The following is a 13837-nucleotide window of genomic DNA, read 5'->3' on the forward strand; positions in this document are numbered from 1 at the left end:
ATGTTTGTAAAATGTTTGCCACAGAACCTGGCATACAGTAGGTGCCTACAAGTGCTACTTATAATTACCTGAGCACATTGCTCACATACGAGGGGGTCTTCAAAAAGTTCATGGAAAATCCATATTATGATAAATCTGCATGTATTTCAAAACAATTTTTGTACCAAAGCAAACATTTTTAACCATATCTTCCCACAGACTTTTTACAATTTACTCATTTTAAAGAGAGAGAGAGAGAGACAGACAGATTGAGATTGCCCCCTCTCCTCATTTACTCTTCAAATACCCAAAACAGCCAGGACTGGGCTGAGCTGAATCCAGGAGCTAAGATCATAACCCAGATATTTCACAAGGATGGCAGTGACCCAAGCATTTGAGCCATTAACTGCTACCTTCCAGAGTACACATTAGCAGGAAGCTGGACTTGGGAATAGAGCTTGGTCTTGGACCCAGGTATTCCTATATAGGATGTAAGCAGCCGAAGCAGCATCATAACTGCTCCACCAAACATCCACCCTCATTTTTCCACAAACATTTTTAGGTGCCCTTACATTTTTTTTCCTTTTCTGTACTATATGAAACATGAAAATTATTGTGGAGAAACACAGGATGACCCTTTAAATTTTTAGACTGCCTATATAATTTCTAGATATTATGAGTGTTAGGTACATTTAAGAACATTTTTCTCATGAAAATCGAGGAATAGTCTATGGAGTTATATACAATATTGAGATTTTAAAACAATATTGGATTTTAAAACAAGTGAGCATCTTACACATAAAGTAACTTGAGAAACCTAGCGATTGAACTGGCAAAGTTGTAGTTTGGTAAAACATTAACTTCTACTTTTCCCTGGATGCTTTTCCCTCTCCCTCATCACTCTCTTAGGTGAACAGGAACCTTATAAAAAGATAATGTATCAAGGGATTTTGCTGGAAGTTCCTGAGTGCCAAGATCCCAGAGGGTAAAAAACAAAAGAAATTTTGTTCATTTGGTTTTCAGAAGGCCTACTCCAACCCCACCCTTCTCCATCCTATCCTCTCTGCCTCAAGCTTGGCAGCATATTTGGAGATGTCAATCAAATAGCTTTGAGATTTTTTTTTTGTCCTCATTGTTACAGCGGGTAGATGAACTACAAAGAAATGCATTTGTCTGATTTTTCAATCAATTTTACAGTTGTAATTGTGCATGCATCTGCAGTACTCTACCAACACTGCTCCCTCTCATCAATGAAATGGAAGGGCTTTTAGCAGCTCTGAGAAGGTGTCAAGAGCATACCATTTAAACATAACATTCCCAGTAAAGTAATTGTGCTAAAGGATCTGGCTATTTGTGAGATGCTTGATAGGATGGAAAAAAAAAAAAAAAAAAAACAGAACGAATAGCTTAGAAGTGAAGTAGGATGGATGTTTCTTCTCATCTATTCCAGTCTCAGTTGATTTTTTTGTTGTTTGTTTCTTTTTTTAATTATTATTATTTTTTTTGACAGGCAGAGTGGATAGTGAGAGAGACAGAGAGAAAGGTCTTCCTTTTTGCCGTTGGTTCACCCTCCAATGGCCGCTGCGGCCGGCGCATTGTGCTGATCCGAAGCCAGGAGCCAGGTGCTTCTCCTGGTCTCCCATGCGGGTGCAGGGCCCAAACACTTGGGCCATCCTCCACTGCCTTCCAGGGCCATAGCAGAGAGCTGGCCTGGAAGAGGGGCAACCTGGACAGAATCTGGTGCCCCGACCGGGACTAGAACCTGGTGTGCCAGCGCCGCAAGGCGGAGGATTAGCCTGTTAAGCCACGGCGTCTGCCTGTTTGTTTCTTTTTAATTTCTAGGAATGATCCATGGGACTGTCTACACTGCTGCTATATTTTCTTCACCTGGACCTGGAAGACTCCTCAGGGCTCTGATTGATGAGTTTTGGTCCTGCAGCCATCTGTGGAATCAGGGGACAAGGCAGCATATTTTAATTGGAAGGCAGAACTCTGCCTTCTAGTGACAGATCCACCACTCCCTAGGTAGTGAATTTGGGGCAAATATCATCCTTTCCTTATGCCTGGTTTATTTTCACCTGGCTATCTGGCAGGATTTTTGTGATGTTTACATAAAGCTAACATATTGTGTGTAAGTCCTTTACAATTATCAGTCAATATGTACACGAAAAGTATCCCTGGGGCTGGTTCAAGTCCCAGCTGCTTGACTTCTGATCCAGTTCCATGTGAATTGCCTGGGAATTGCAGCAGAAAATGATTTAAGTGTTTGGGCTCCTGCTACCCACATAGGAGACCTAGATGAAGCTCCTGACTACTGGCTTCAGCCTGGCCCTGAGCTGGTCATTATGGCCATCTGAGGAATGAACGAGTGAATGGTAGATCTCTCTCTCTCCCCTCTCCCTGGCTGTCCCTCTTTGTAATTCTTGCAAAATAAATAAATAAAAACTTTAGAAAAGCATCATTTATCATAGCATTTTACAATTTAATAACTGAAAAAAGAGTGGGCATATGTGTATGTGAATTCTATTACATCAACTATCTTTAGAAGAACCTACTTTTCTGTGATACAGACTGTGTCTCTCTCTGTGTGTCTGTATTAGCACACAATTCCACAACTGAAATTATTTGCATATTAACTTTAGTGCCTTTCCCCAGCACTATTTGCTTCACTTTTAGTTACTGTTGGAAACAATGAGAACTCAGAAATAAGCCATTGTGGTTGATAGCAGATGGGGATGTTTTACAAAATTGTTACACCATGAGGACAAAAGGACACTTTCCAATTGTCAAATAAATTGGTAATCATTAAGAGTGATGGATGAATCTCTCATAAAAACAGAACTATCATCTTTTTCCTAATTTTCACTTTAATATGTCAGAAAGGAGATTTCTGGTGGGAAATATTGTTCCCATAATGTGCCTCCATAATCAATTTTATATTAATTTTTTGGTGATGGTGCATGTCCTTAGTAGGCATGGATCCTTCAGCTTGCTCAAGGGAGTATATTTTGGTCCTGGTGACACAATCCTGCTGCAGGTCCTGCGCTGAGGTTGGACCTGCCTACAAAGTATCCATATCAGGATGTGCAGTGTATGTAACACCAAACTCAATGATGATATTCAGATCTAACACCTTATCTGATTTAAACCAAAATGGCATATACCATTTTGGCCTGCACTGTATTAGACAACTTTGTCTTAAATCCTATGCAAGATCATACCTGACTTCAAATCAGGAGAGTCATTTCTAAAGTGCCCATGGGATGACTTTTATGTAAGTTAAGAACATGCCTTCTGGAGACAGTCCTGTTCTGGTTCTACCATTTGCTACTGTGACACTTCGAGGCACTTAATGTGTCTGAGCTTTGCTTTCTGCTTCTGTAGACAATGATGATAATGAACTGCATGTGTTTGTTATAAAAAGTAGTTGGAAAGTGGCTAGCACACAGAAGGCACTCAATAAGTATACATACATTGAGTTATTGGTGTTGCCTAATCTTCACTAGAGCTCCTTGAGAGAAGGTAGTGCAGTGTTTTACAACTGAGTTACCTCAATATTAGGCCCAGAACCTCAAATGCAAAAGATATTAAAAGTATATTTGTTGGAAGGAGTGAAAGCATGTATGAATGAATGAGATATAGATGACAATAAAGTAGAATGGATACTTGACTTATTCCTGAAAGAGAGAATGGGAGAAAGACACTTGCTTCTAATAACAGAAGTGTCTCAAAAATCTGCCTGGAACATACCAATCCTACTGCCATACACTTGGGCCCATGAACAGTACCACATAAATAAAACCTGATCACTCAACTAGGCTATCTAAGCAAAAACATATAAATGTTTAGTTTGCGTAATGAAAGCAGAAATCCACAGTTCCTTTTGAAGGAGTCCCAGCTTTCAGTTTTGGCACCCATGAAGCCTAGGCAGCATCAGTGCTTCTTGATGTGTACATTCCAAATGCCAATATTGCTTGTTGTTACATTAGCCAATATATAGTCCTCAAAGTAAAATCCTTTTGATGTCTGATAACTCTTAAGGACCTCATACTGATTTATTTCAAACTGTGAATTACCTTAAATTCACAGCTTGCTTGATTAGACTGCCAAATTTTGTTTCTTTGCTCTCAGGTGGCTGTCCCTGATGTGGTAGAGAACTTCCAAAAATATATTAAGTCCTTAGGAAAAGTTGGCAAGCTCTGAGACATGGTGCATACAAGACAGTTTAAAACCAGGAATTGGCATACTGCTCAGTTTAAAAATCAGAATGACGGCAACTAGTAAAAGTCACAAAGATTATCAGTTGATCAGATTTGGCTTTTGTAACTCTGCAAATGATTAGCAGTATTTCTAAATTCCAAATACCAAATCATGTATTTTGATTAAGAATTAATCTGATTAACAAAATAGCAGTCATTTTCCCTGCTGCATTACACAGTCACTTTGTTCTAGAAATTGCATCTATGCAACAGACCAAACATCTACTTAGGGAAGAATATACGAAATTGCTAGATAGTGGGTTATTGCTCTGCAATAATCCACAGCAGTTCTGGAATATGAAATCAAATTCTCAAGTAAAACATTTTCAATGAAAAAAGTTTTATTAGAAGGATGGTCAGGCTTGCAATGAATGTGAGGCAGTTTAAGTTAAAAAACTGAAATTCATCTAAGAAATAATGTGATTCATGTATTGGCTATAACAATCTGGAAAACATTCTCATAATCTTCCTATTCTCTATGGTAATGAAATCTTCATAACATTTAGAGAAAAGCTTAGAAATAATGATATTTTAGTTAAATAAAGCAATTTTGACCCAGTTTTATATCATGCAAAACAGAGGAATATAAATAACTTGTTGTGGGACTCCTTTCCCCCAACTTCAACTCTACAAATCTACTTAAATGTTGTGTCTGGGTACAAAAGGCTAAATTTGGTGCACCAAATCCCTGAACCCATTAGATTTCAATGAGAAGAGAGAGAGCTTTCAATGCACAGGGCACTCAGCCTGCATCCCAATGTTCCCACCAACAAACATTTTCAGTCATTGTTGGCTAGTCTTCCTACTGAATTGTGCACATTGTATTCTAGCTAGATTGTATTCTAGCTTCATTCACTAATCTTAAGATGAGAATGATTTGAAGTACCTCCAGGATAGCTGACAAACTTACTAGAGCAGCATACATACAAATGTCTGGCACAGGGCCTGACACATGAGCTCAACAGCACCATGATCTTTGTCTAAGACTTCTGACATTTCTGTGATAGTATTTCTTTTTCTCATTCCCAGTGCCACATTCAAGCATTTGTGTGCATATCAACTACCCACAAGTAACCATGGAGCTGGTCATAACCAGTTTGTCTCCATAAGGCCTTTTATCAACTATATGGATCCATGGCTGGATGTTTTCAGACATATAGCTAATATTGTAAGTGGAGGATCTAATTTTATGGTAAGGAAGAAGCATGATAGCTATATTTGCCCTTATGTTGAGATTTTATGGAAATTATGAATGCCTTCTACATAGCATAGCTTAAAATACAGGAGCTGCTTGGTTAAAAGTGAGTCTTTGGATGGTTTCCAATTGGATAGAATCCAAATGCTAACAATCAAGTTTTACATAAGAATCTGATATTTGGAACTGTTATCTTCTCAATGATATTCACCAAACTAACTGAAGTCAAGGGCTAACTGGATGGATACACTAAAGTTCATGGAACTTGTATGAAAATTCACCTCAGGGCAATTGAATATATTGTATCCCATCCTATTAAAGTTGATAAAGACCTCATAGGTCATGCATTTTTATAAGGCCAATTTACTGACAAGCAATTGACAATTCGATGAAATAATCCACCTCAACAAATAAATTCTAGGCTGTTTGGTTTAGTTTCTGTTTTCTCTCCTATTATTCCTCAATGGCTTCATTAAGAAACATACAGTGACACAATGTATGGTGTGTCCAGTCAGACCCTGAATCTGGAAACTGAAATAAATTCATATTTTAGAGATAGGATATACATATTACTATACAAACATACAATTGTACAGCCCTGAAAATGCAGTTTGACCTTCTTAAGCCCATGCCTCATCAACTTTATTGGCACAGAAACTTTTCTGAAGGAGGCTACAAACTCTACTGGATTCATAAGAAATGAACAAAGTCTGTTCCAAGACTATACCCTAGTTCAGACTCACTGAGGCTGGAGAGTGGAGGGGAACCAATTATTGAGGATTAAAGTTAAATGGACTTTTATATTGTTGGGTTTAATTGACAGAATATAACTACTTCCAAAAAATGTTGCTGGTTAATTTGGATATGAAAATGTAGAAGAATGAAATTAGATCACTTCCTCTCACCATACACAGAAACCTAAACATAAGACCTGAAACTATGAAATTACTAGAAGAAGACATAGAAGAAACATTTTAAGACATTGGTGTGTGTAATGCTTTTTCAGATAATACCCTCAAAACGCAGGCAACAAAATTAAAACTAGACAAATGGGACTATTTCAAATTTATAAACTTCTTAATAGCAAATGAAACAATTAATAAACAGATATCCAACAGAATGAGAGAAAAATAAACTTACCTGATAAAGGAATAATATCCATAACATATTAAGGACTCAAAAATCTCAACAACAACAACAAAATACCCAACGAATCCAGTTAAGAAATGGGCAAAGTCTCCTGAATAGCCAGTTCTCAAAAGAAGAAATAGAATGGGCAATAAATGTATGAAAAATGCCTAATATCATGAGTCATAAGATAAATGCAAATCAAAACCACAATGAGATATTACCATACCCTTGTTAGAATGACTATTTTCAGACAGAAAGAAAGTAATAAATACTGATATATATTAAGAAATGGGAACTCTTACACACTACTGGTGGTAACATAAATTAGTAAAGACAGTATGGAAACAATATGAAGATTTCTCAAAAAGCAAAAGTATAACTGCCACATTACCCAGCAATCACACCTCTGTAAACTACTGGGTACATACTTAGCAACACAGAATCATTGTTATTAAAGAGATGTCTGCTGCTACACCATGCTTATTGCAACACTGCTCACAATAGCCAAAATATGGAATAAACCAAGATGTGTATCATGAAATTAATGAATACAGAAAATGTGGTGTACATATATAATAGAATATTATCCATTCATAAAAATAATGAAATCCCATAATTTGCAACAAAATGAACGGAACTGGAGAACAAACATTAAGTGAAATAAGGCAGGCACAGAAAGACAAATATTGCACGCTCTGCCTCATATGTGTAAGCTAAACAAAATGAAATGCCCAATCTGAATACAGAAAGGTGATTTCTAGAAGCATTGAGGGGTAGGCAGGATAAAGCAAGTTTAAATAATGGGTAACAAATAAAATTAAATTGAAGGAGTAAGTTCCTAGTGTTACACAACATAGTAGAGAGATTATAGTTCATAATAACCTAGCACATACTGAATGAACAAATAGAACAAGAAGTTCCAAGCCTCCAATCATAAAGTAATGTCAAAGAAAAGGAAATGTTAATTATCCTGATTCGATCAGTATACATTGTATACATGTATTGAAATGTCACATTGTAGCTCATGAATATGTACAACTATTTTCCATGAAAAAATTTAAAGGAAAATCATTGCCTATAAAAATAGTTACTCAGAGAAAATGTGCACTTATTGGTGTTACATGGTGTTACATGGGTCAGTTTATGCTATGCTATAATAATATTTTCCCATTATATTTCTAAGAAGTAACTTGTACTTTAAATGGAATTTGGAGCTTTTTGGTCTGTCATGTACCCATTTGACAATCTATTAAAGTTTATTGTTTTTTTTTCATTTAATGTGCATCACCAATGATATACAAAGAATATTATCTAAAATACCATTATTAAGATATAAAAATAGCTATCATCCCCTATTAATTCATTAAATAACCAATCAAAAAGAAGAAGAATGAAAACTATAATTGTTGTGATTTCTATTGGTGATAAAATTACTTGTCTATAATGCTATTATAATTTGTTGCTTACATTCATAAATAAATTATAGATTTTTAAAAAAACATAAAATAACTGCTTACATTTGAATTCAGACAAGTGTTTGTGTGTCATCATAGGTGTATACACATATGAGGGGGCTTCAAAAAGTTTGTGACAATTGAATTAAAAGATCGATTTATTTTGATGCATAAAATATTGAAATCCATGCATTATTATACTCATTAATGTGTTTAATTTCCTTTAATTCATTTTCTTATAATTTCGTGTAATTTAATTTCCTATAATTTAAAATAAAAATAAATTCCTCCATGATCTAATCTTAAATCTTCCAAGTACAAGGTCATTTCTCCCCTCACTCCCCACCCCCCGAAAAATCACCTATTATTGAGCAGAGGCTCAAACCCAGGTCTCCAAATTCCCCATTGCAATGTCCCTGATTCATGGTAATTTAGGGTTCCAACTGGAGCAGGTAGGCTGTGACCCTATGGATGGACATCTCATATAAAGCACTGTATTTCAATGGGCTACAGTGAGGAGAAAATATCCAGTCCTCTATAATGCCAGTCATATCACTGGAGTCAAGCACGGCAAATAACAACTGTCAAGAACAATGACAGAAACTGGCAAATGGCAAATCTGTATTCAGGCACACTGGGACCAATGTCTTCACACCAGGTGTCCATCTGCAAAGTCCTTACAAATAATCCATACTCAGATGGCAGATCTGTGTTTTGTCAATCAGATGAATCAAGCTAAGATGAAGAAAATTAATAAAGTGTCCCAGGAATTAAAGAATTCTATTTCATAAGATTCTTTCTCCACTACCCTAAGTGGCCGAAGCATACCCAGCACATTTGCTTGTCTTGGGTGGGCATCCTAGTGGCCATGTGACTCACTAAAGGGCTGCTTTGCACAATGCTCCAGGCACCGGTCTGTCTATCCTCAGTCTATGCTCAAAATCACTGTAAGCATTTCAATGTCAAATGGAAAGTCCTAGAAGTTGCTTTAAAAACACACTGCAGCAAAATATGGGAAAATAATAGTAATGGCTAAGCTAATAATAATTTGGAGATTAAAAATGAAAATAACTATTTTACATCTCTGAGCAGACCTTCATGAAACTCATACTCATACTTCTTCCAGCTGATACCTAATTTACAGTATTTGGACTTTAAATCAAGCACACCAAAAAGAGATCAGTTCATTAAAAAAAACTGGACTGCCTTCTAATTCTGTTGGAATTTTTTGTAGAGAATTTGAGTCTGACTGTGCTATATACTGCAGTGCTACGAAATGCTGTTCTATGGAAATGTAACATCTAACTATAAACCACAATTGACAAGTTTATTTCTATTAGTTCAAACTACTGAAATACTGCATTCAATAGTATATGTGTTAAGTAGCATATTTCATAGTGGGAGCTTAATACTCTTGCTTTAGGAGTATGAGCATTTACAACAGGAGATATACTTCTTTTAATGAGTTTTTAATGGGAGTGAGGTGAAGTAGGAGTGGAGACAAGGAGGATGAGATCTGTTGTTTTACTAGGATAACCAGAAAAGAGTAATTCAAAATCTGATGAGTGGAAAAGCTGAAATGAAAATACCAAAGATGGCTTTGATTTATGTGTTTCCATAAACCACAGGGTCCTTAAATTTGGGTTATTGTTTTATTGTCCATTCATTGTATTTTCTCTCTTTTTAAAATGTAAGATCTTTTAAACTGTACCCTTAGAAGGAAGTCCATAGGAATGTATGCAGGACTATACATCTTTACAGTTACAAACTTTATACATTTCATAATTACAACTTTAGGAACATGGTGATTCTTCCCACTGTGCCCACCCTCCCATATCCTTCCTCCTTCCTCTGTTATTCTCACTCTTATTTTTTACTGAGATCTATTTTCAATTAACTTGATACACACATGACTAACTCAATGTTAAGTAAAAAGTTCAACAAACAGTATAAAAAAAGGCCATTCCTCAACAGTAAAGACAAGGACTGTTCAGAATATTTGCTTCTCAAAGTGTCAACTTCATTTCTATAGATTTATTTTGGGTGCTCTATTAGTTATCACAGGTCAGGGAAAACATATGTTATTTGTCCCTTTGGGACTGGCTTATCTAAGTATGATGTTTTCCAGTTTCATCTATTTGGTTGCAAGTGACCATTTTTTTCACCACTGTGTAGTATTCTATGGTGTACTTATCCCATAATTTCTTTATCTAGTCTTCAGTTGATGGGCATTTGGGTTGATTATGTGTCTTAGGTATTGTGAATTAAGCTGCAATAAACATGGGGGTACAAACAACTCTTTCATATACTGATTTCAGTTCCCTTGGGTAAATTCCCAGGAGTTGGATGGCTGGGTCACACAGTAGGTCTCTATTCAGATTTCTGAGGTATCTCCATACTGTCTTCCACAGTGACTTTACCAGTTTACATTCCCACCAACAGTGGTTAGGGTACCTTTTTCCGATATCTTTGCTAGCATTCGTTATTTGTTGATTTCTATATGAAAGCCATTCTAACTGGGGTGAGGTGAAATCTCATTGTGGTTTTCATTTGCATTTCCCTGATGGCTAATGATCCTGAGCATTTATTTCATGTGTCTGTTGGCCATTCAGATTTCCTCTTTTGATAAATGTCTCTTTAAGTCCTTTGTCTATTTCTTCACGGGATTGTTGTTTTGTTGTTGTTGAATTTTTTGATCTCTCTATATATTCTGGTTATTAATCCTTTATCAGTTGAATAGTTTACAAATAATTTCTCCCATTCTGTTGGTTACCTCTTCACTTTGCCATGGGATCCCAAGTCCCCTTTAACTGGATGGTAAAAATAGCATTTAAGTGTTAAAGTGATCATATGGATAGGATTAAGTGTTAAAAGTGATCAACATAAGGCCAGCGCCGTGGCTCAATAGGCTAATCCTCCACATTGCGGCGCCAGCACACCGGGTTCTAGTCCCGGTCGGGGCGCCGGATTCTGTCCCAGTTGCCCCTCTTCCAGGCCAGCTCTCTGCTGTGGCCCGGGAAGGCAGTGGAGGATGGCCCAAGTGCTTGGGCCCTGCACCCCATGGGAGACCAGGATAAGCACATGGCTCCTGGCTTCGGATCAGCGCGGTGCGCTGGCCGCAACGCACCAGCCGTGGTGGCCATTGGAGGGTGAACCAACGGCAAAGGAAGACCTTTCTCTCTGTCTCTCTCTCTCACTGTCCACTCTGCCTGTCAAAAATAAAAAAAAAAGTGATCAATATAAATAGGATTAAGTGTTTGGTAATAATAATAGATAGAATTAAATAGGAGTGAATCTTCCAACAGGGGAAGCAGTCCATACAGCTGGCCCATAGAATGACAACTATTTTAAGTAACACTCTAACCTCAGAATCAGCCCTTAAGGCATTCTGGTCTGGCTGAAAAGCCCATGAGAGCATTTCAGGCATGGAAAGCCAAGGCACTATGGCAAAAAGTGTCCTACATGAAGGACCTCTGTGGGTGAGACCTCAGTGGAAGGAAGTGGTCATCAAAGAAGGGAGGAGAGAGCTTCCACTTTGCTTATAGCCTTGTCTGACTACTGAAGGTGTTGGTATATTCAAAAGGCTTTCGTAATTTGGGTAACTCATGTCAAGAGCCTCAGGTGATCACTGACATCATAAATAAGAGTATTGACTGTTAAATTAACAATTGTCACTGTACACTAACTTCCCATGCAGGACCTCTGTCCTCAAAAAGTTGTATTAGGAGAGTTAATAGTAAAAGTTATTCTCAAAGATTTACTTCATTTTAGTCTATTAAGTACAGGATATTCTTATGTCTCATAAGTTATAGTTATGTCTAAGTGCTCACAAGAGATGTATCATTCTTGAGTTCTTCTTAAAGTTAGTTAGGTTTCTCAAAAAAAAAAAGAATGCTTTAAAAAATAAGTGAAATTAACTTCAAGCCCTTGTCTTGACTGCTGAGGAACAGGTTTTTTTTTCATACAATTTGTTGAACATAGTTAATCTACTGTGTATAAAGTTAACTCAAAATATATATTAGTAAAATATAAGACTGGGAATAGGAGGGGAAGAAGAAGGGTGGGAGTGTGGTGGGAGGGCGGGTAGGGTGGTATGAATCCTTATGTTCCTAAAGTTGTATTTATGAAATGTATGACGTTTGTATTGCTTAAATAAAAGGTTTCTTTGGGGAAAATGTAAGATCTTTGGTTGTTGAAATTGAACTTTTAATTAAAAGGCACAGAGCAAGCCAAAGGGAAAAAAAAGAGGGCTTATAGCAGGGTCAAGGCTTTTTGATTTTGCAACTAAATTACCAAGAAAATGGAAGTGCCATTGACTTTCTCAGAACCTCAGTCGGTTTTGTAGTCATTCCAAGTTGTTTTATGCAATTTTATTTGTGATCCTCCAAAAGTGAGCAACTCACTTCAATTATGCCATTTTGTTACTTGTATGTCATAAATTATTTCTTTTTTTTTTTTGACAGGCAGAGTGGACAGTGAGAGAGAGAGACAGAGAGGAAGGTCTTCCTTTTTGCTGTTGGTTCACCCTCCAATGGCCGCTGTGGCCGGCGCATCTCGCTGATCTGAAGCCAGGAGCCAGGTGCTTATCCTGGTCTCCCATGCGGGTGCAGGGCCCAAGCACTTGGGCCATCCTCCACTGCCTTCCAGGGCCATAGCAGAGAGCTGGCCTGGAAGAGGGGCAACTGGGACAGAATCCGGCGCCCCAACCGGGACTAGAACCCGGTGTGCTGGTGCCGCAAGGCGGAGGATTAGCCTTTTAAGCCATGGCGCCGGCCCATAAATTATTTCATTTTGAAAAATTTGAAGTATGCAACTATTACACAGAAAAGTTGACTTCCATTTCCTATTATTAAGAATGAAAGAACTTCAGAGAGAGATATTCCCTTGATACACACTTGGACAAACTTGATATTATAAAATCTACAATAGTTAATCTCAGTAAATTTGCTTCTCCAAGTTCCTCTTTCCGTTAACATTAATATAAAATGAAGACAGTGCCGAATGAATTACAGGGCCTTAACTTCTGAACTTCAACCTATTATCATGTAATCTCTTATTCTATCTCTTCCTTGCTTCCCTCATTTTTCCTTAATACACAGATGCCAGATGACCTTTAAACAGAGTGCTCTTAGGCTGACTGGCCACAGCAAACCACTCAACATTTCATGCCCAATTATGGCTGCTTAGTTGTATCCCTTGTCCATCGTAGGGGTAGCTTAATATTGTGTACAATGATATACATAGCTGAAGTTAAACTATGCGCAAATGAACTAGTCAAAATGTAAGGAAGCAACTTATCGAGAGGCATTTTATTTACTGAAGTCATAGTTGTTTTCATATCCTGGATATTGACTCACCCTATCTACACCATTGGAGAACCTAATGGTGATCTATTTGTTTTATTGTTACATACTTGCCATGGATGCTATGGTCTGAATATTTGTGCCCTCCATTAATATATTGAAACCCTCACCTCCAAGGTGATGGTATTAAGGTGTGGAACCTTTGAGAGATAATGGGATTAGTGCCCTTATAAAAAGCCCCAGAGAGATCCCTCACTTTTTGCACCATGTGAGGACACAAAAAAATGATACCATCTATGAAGGAGAAAGCAAGCCCCCACCAGACACACAATCTATCTTATTCTTGTACTTTCCAGTCTCCAGAATTGTGAGAAATAAACTTCTGTTGTTTATAAGCTATAAAGTTGATGAAATTTATTCTAACCGACCAAATGGGTTATGACCATGGGACACCTGATTCTCCTTTCCTTATCAAACTACATATTACTATGAGTCAAGGTTCATACTTTCCAGGAG

The 13837-nt window shown here is 37.4% G+C and overlaps 1 protein-coding gene across 4 annotated transcripts in view; it reads right to left on the reverse strand.

Annotated features, from left to right (window-relative positions):
• AFF2 (ALF transcription elongation factor 2) overlaps positions 1-13837 on the reverse strand; it is a 587559-nt gene that overhangs the window by 167396 nt on the left and 406326 nt on the right. The gene's annotated exons all lie outside the window — the stretch shown is intronic.

The sequence above is a fragment of the Lepus europaeus genome, chromosome X, assembly GCF_033115175.1.
Source record: "Lepus europaeus isolate LE1 chromosome X, mLepTim1.pri, whole genome shotgun sequence".
Classification (NCBI taxonomy): domain Eukaryota; kingdom Metazoa; phylum Chordata; class Mammalia; order Lagomorpha; family Leporidae; genus Lepus; species Lepus europaeus.